At 39.5% G+C, this 6,000-nt stretch overlaps 1 long non-coding RNA gene across 1 annotated transcript; it reads right to left on the bottom strand.

Moving 5' to 3' along the window:
* Positions 1 to 402: 402 nt before the first annotated feature.
* Positions 403 to 2,884, bottom strand: LOC145163205 (uncharacterized). Its single transcript, XR_013739639.1, has 3 exons — positions 2,353 to 2,884; positions 1,776 to 1,874; positions 403 to 542 (listed from the first exon to the last, which is right to left on the bottom strand). It is a non-coding gene; the product is annotated as an uncharacterized LOC145163205 (long non-coding RNA).
* Between the last annotated feature and the right edge of the window lie 3,116 nt (positions 2,885 to 6,000).

Raw genomic sequence — 6,000 nt, 5'->3', positions numbered from 1 at the left:
AAAAAGGTCCCTATACAAGATCACATAAAATCATCGGCATAAATAAGGAAAACAATAAAAGATAAGGATAAGTCACATACCAGTAACCACATCCGATGTTGCATGACCCTTATTGGTGGTAAGCTGAAATGCCCTGCTCTTCAGCACAGGAGCCTCTGCCTTGCCCTGGCGGCCATCCGTAATTCTCAAGGTGGCTGGCGCAGGCGCCGCCACTGCTCCCCCGAACAGTCTTGGACAATCATCCTTTTTATGCCCGCTCTGATTGCAATGGAAGCAAATCTGTCACACCCCCGGCCGAGGCGGCGGAATACGCCGGGCTGTGAGACTTAATTCATGGATCACAAGCAAATTGAATATACATCACAAGTTACAACAATAACAACATAGTAGTTACATTACACTTTAAGATTTGAATACAAAGTTCATAATAATAAATTCATAAAGTTGCCTTAACAGATAGGCCGATTTAACAAAAACTAGATAAACTAGGTCGCCTGAAATCCATGACTAATCTTCTGACTGAAAGCTCGTTTCGTGATACCCTAAGAATACATGAAATTTTGAGGGTCACCACAAGGTTGGTGAGAGTTTACAGGTTTTCTGCTAATCGCAGTAATGATACTTTAAAAGACTAAAAAGTATTCCTTTTGTAGTTTAAACCATATTTGGAAATGTTTGATAAAAGAGAAATTGTAAGTAAATTCATACTTAAAGTATTTGATAGACAGAGAAATCATAAGTAAATCAGTACTTAAAATGTTTGGTAATTAGTGAAACCGTGAGTAAATCCATACTCAAAATGTTTAGTAATCAGAGGAACCGCGAGTAAATCCACACTCAAAATGTTTCGTACTCAGAGAACCGTGAGTAAATCCATACTCAAAATGTTTGGTACTCAGAAAACCGTGAGTAAATCCATACTCAGAATGTTTGATAATCAGAGAAACCGGATCCATGGTTTCTAGATTATGAGATCTAGTTAATGCTTATAGTGAGTCCAATAACATAGCTATGTGACTGTACCTACCCCTACGACGTTTCATTGGACGTCGTAAAACTGTTTTAGATATTTATCACCCGCTTCGATTGATCGGTCGAGGTTGTAGCTAGCAACCACAGGTGGGGTGTCAACCCGTATAGATCTATACATACGTATCTCAGCTCAGAAGATTAACGGTTATAGTGGTGTGGGTCTTCCAAGTGTTGTTTGCACTTAGGTTAATGAATAATGTCTCACTCATAAGGCCCTTAACTAGAGTTGGTCATGAAAAACTGAGTATGTTTGATAAGAAAATCCATGGAAATATGTAATACTCGTTCAAATAAGTGGTAAATCTCATGGTAGTGTACACAGTACATAAATGATTTCAAGATAAGAGATTGATAACTCGTATATGTATGTTTGATATGAACTTGAAATACTACAAAGGTAGTAACTTTTTATGACATAAGCTTTATAACATATTTTATCATAAAATCATAATACTTTGTATGCAGAAATCATTTATCTCGACTAGTTGTATTATTTAAAAACAGTTTTAACATATTTACATCAAACATATTTATCACTAGTTTATTTGTATATGAAGTATTATTTAATAAAATAATATTTATAAACTAGTTTTGAAATCGGTAAGTGTTTGTCAAGATCAATATATATATATATATATATATATATATATATATATATATATATATATATATATATATATATATAGCACATATATTCTCCCCCAAAGCGTAAAAAAATATTAAAAGGGGCCGTAAACACTCACCCTTGAAGCGTGAACGAGGCTCGGGAGTGAATTTGTCGTGAAAGTCATTTCGTGACGTCACGTGCCCTTAAAACGAATCATCGGTTCTATTTATATTACCTAATAAACCAAAAGGGTGGTTTTGGTATTATTATTAAGCATAGGGTGGTCTTTGTTAAAATAAATAAACTCTGGGGATTCATTTTTTTGCCAAAATCATACTCCAGGGACTGATCTTGTAACTATTCTAAAAATAGGGGCTGAAAATGCACATTTTAAAGCTGATTTGGAGTTCCTGGACTAGAATTGTTAAGGTTTTCGGTGGAGGGGCCAATTCTAGATAATTTAAATGGGGGTTTGGTTCATATGATAACTATTTCTAACGGAGGGGACAAATTGAACAAGTCAGATATCTTTAGGGTTATATTTAATTAAATGCTAATGAAGTTTGAATCGTTTACGCTCCAGCTATGAAATCGTGAATTTTCCAATTGCAGTTTATGGGAACGATTGAAGGGTAGTCGAGACCCACGATTGGGTCTCCGGTCGCGTTTGGTTACGATGACGGAAGAGAAAAAACATAGGGGGGCGAGGTTACCTGCGGTGGAGAAGCAACAGCGGCGGCGGTGATCTACCGTGGTGGTCGAAGTCCGTCCCAGCGGCTCCGGTTACCCTGTATCTGGTCGGAATCAGCGGAGAAAGTGAATATGTGAGGAGAGGTGCCCGGTGGTGGCTGAAATCGGTGGCTGTGGTGGTCTTCTCGCCGGAAAACCTCCACCTTCAGTGGTGGTGTTCTTAATTCAGAAAAAAAACGAAGAAGGAGGAGGGGAGAGTGATTAGAAATCAGGGGATGGTGGATGGTGGTGGGTCACGACAGGAGGGGTGGCAGGAGGTCGAGATGGTCGACTGTTGGGTGGTGATTCATGGTGGTTCAGTGGTGATTCGGTGGTGGAGTAATGGTGTCAATGGTGAGATTTTGGTGAAACTTCAAACCACAAATCCTCTCCTTATAGCTTCAGATTCGAGATTTCAGTGAAAGGGATGGAAAATTACTGATCAATTGGTCAAAGGGTTAACATTTGAGGGGTTAAGACAACTTGATTTCCTAAGATTCGATTGCACAGGCATCTAAATTGAGAAAGGGAATCAGAGAGGTTCAGCGTGATACAGGAAGAAGAAGACACGATTTCTTGATTTTGGCACAAATGGTCCCTGCTATTTGGCACACTAACTAACTCCACCCTAATTTCATATATTGTGACTAAATTAGTTTCAGGAAATTGCAAATCTGCCCCTAGACTAATATGCATTCATTTAAAATGAGTAGATTTACTTAAATGAAAATCCCACTATTACTTTAATTTTGTTTTCATTTATTTATTTATATTTGTTTTTTTTATCAATTAAAGGAGTACTTGACGAACAATAGTTTTAAGTTCAACAGTTTCAAAGGGAATCCAAACAGATTAATTTTTCGATTTGTAGAACTCTGGGAATCCGTGTTTGAAGTTTCACGTCTAATTGGTCCGGAACGTCTGATTTTTTTGAATTTTACAAATATTTTTACTATAATATGTATTAAAATTCGATCAGTAGAGATACGAAAAGGTTCGCGGTGACCTGACTGTTTACAAATTTAGCCCTAAGTTTCGGGATGTCGCAAAATCAGAGAACCCCTGGGGCAGTCCGTACTCATGTGTCCCGACTGACCACAAGTGAAACATCCTGAACCCGTCGCACGACATGCCCCACTGTGCGACTTGCCACACTTGCCGCAATGACCACTGCCTTGCTGGCATCTGGTACGTGAATCGGAGGTCTTGGGCCTCTTAGCCTGGCCCACCATTGTTTGTATCTGCTCCGGCTTGCGCTTTGTTCGAAGCTCCATCCCAATCTCCGACTCACGGGCCTTCTCAATCATATCATTTAGGGTCTTGCACTCCGAAAAACTCACAAACTCCCTGATATCCTATCTCAAAATGTCATGGTATCTCATCTTCCTCATATCCTCATCCACAACGTACTACAGAACCAACAAAGCCCTCTCCCTAAATTTGGTGGTAATATTTTCCACAGTCTCAATAGTATGGTGGAGGTCCTAGAATTCCCTCGCCAGTTGTTGCACCTCAATAGTTGGTGCAAACTCCCTCTGAAAACCTCGAAACAAAATCCTCCCATATCATGATTGCCACTATCGCTGACCCTACAGATCGACTAACTTCCTCCCATCAGTCTCGTGCTCGGTCCCTCAGCAGGCAGGATGCAATCCCACATTTGCCCCTTCAAGGAAAAACACATCCACTGAGCATTCACCATGTCAGCGATCCAACGTCAGCTAGCTATAGGGTCCTTAGCCGCAAAGAACTCAGGAGCTCCAAAGGACTTGAACTCTCGGAATGAGGGAGTTCATGCTCCTAAGTCCTATCTGACCTGCAACAATCTCGGTTCGAAAAGACATGAGCCTCTCATCCATCATCTCTATAATCCTCTCCTTGATGGTACCGAACATCACAGGAGTAGCATCCAAGATACCACGATTAATCTTAACCGCAATGAACTCGCGCAGCCTCTCATCAATCGATTATGTGCCTGAGCCATAACCTGAACCAGAACCAGAGCTAAAACATCCTAGAGTAGTCATCACCATCCTCAAACTGAAACACAACATATAAATAATCATCATATGACCCGAGGGAATTCTCACTACATAGGCCTCTTTAGAGTTTCTAGATCTGTTCTTGTCTCGGGTACAGATGTTGTGCTTCCAGTAGTACAAGCCCAATACTACCTTCCACTCCTATTTTTACCCTCCTCAAGAATCATCATGATTCCTATAAGTCACCTAACTACACATCATTCCTATGCTAAACAACATACATATCCTAGAATTTCCTAGGAATCCTCAACTCCCACCACTCGCAGTATCGAGAATCTCAATCAACACCATTGGTTGCCTTATACATGCAATTCACATATCAAGCATATTGATCATAATACATAAGTATGGGTAATTTGGAAACCACTTACTTGAGCTCGGCTGATTTCACATATTGCACCCCTTTTTACTTAGTAAAATCTTTTTAGAAATTCAATTTCTTTTTGAAAAGATTATTATTTCCTTGGTTTAAGTTCTGACACACCCGAAAGTGCGCCCGAATCCCTCAAACCAAGGCTCTGATACCAACTTGTAACAACCTAGAAACAGTGATAACAATTTTCATTCAAAGAATATCAATTTCATTCAATAATTGTTCAAAAAACCATCATCAAATATAACATTCAAAACATAAGAGTACAATTATTCAAAATGCGGAAATCATGAGGGGAGGATGTTGTGCCATCACGCCAGACCATTCCCTTTTGAACTGAAAGTACCTGAAACCATGAACATAAATTGTAAGCACAAAGCTTAGTGAGTTCCCCAAAGTACTACATACCAAAACATACAAGTGTCATGGGCTACCCGCATGGTCTTTCCTTGCAATGCCTAGGGCCAAATCCCGGTCTTACATATAAGTACCATGGGCTACCCCCATGGTCTTTCCTTGCAATGCCGAGGGCCAAATCTCAGTCTTACATACAAGTGTCATGGGTTACCCCTCCCCCCCCCCCTCGGCGGACGCATGGTCTTAACATGGAGAAATATTTACAAAATCCTAGATCTGTCCATAATATGAAATAAAAGTGTGAACCTTTAGCACTTACAAAGGCCCAACAACAAGAAGAGGTGCTGATAATGATGCTACTTTGCAAACTCCACTACTAGTACACTTCTTTTCCTCTTATCCTCTTCTTTTTCTAACTAGGAAATGCACCAAAACAGACTAAGGCTTCAAGAATGATTGATATCAGGGTTTATGGAGGCTTAGAGTGTGAGGGAGGCTGAGGGTGAACAACCCTAGCCCTCACATTCCATTAAATACCAAAAATTTAGGGTTTTGGTCATCAGGCTGCTCTCACGTAGTGACCACCAAGGGCTCACGTTATGAGACTCAAAGAATGCGGGTCAACAAATCAACTTTGGCTCACGACGTGAGAGGCATTGCTCACGTCGTGACAACATCCAAAAGCTTAAAGAAAACCTTGAAATTATGTACCTCAAAACTAGATGTTACAGTATTGTATGAAATGACTCCATAGTCTCCAAAGAAACTAAGTCTAATATAATTTAATAATTTTATAAGGTTATAATAATACAGTTAAGCATAATATTTTTTATATATATATATATATATATATATATATA

Source organism: Lactuca virosa, chromosome 3, assembly GCF_052849685.1.
Source record: "Lactuca virosa cultivar CGN04683 chromosome 3, Lactuca_virosa_CGN04683_v6, whole genome shotgun sequence".
Classification (NCBI taxonomy): Eukaryota; Viridiplantae; Streptophyta; class Magnoliopsida; order Asterales; family Asteraceae; genus Lactuca; species Lactuca virosa.
The sequence above is the reverse complement of the archived record's forward strand: the minus strand, read 5'-3'. Positions and strand labels throughout refer to the sequence as shown.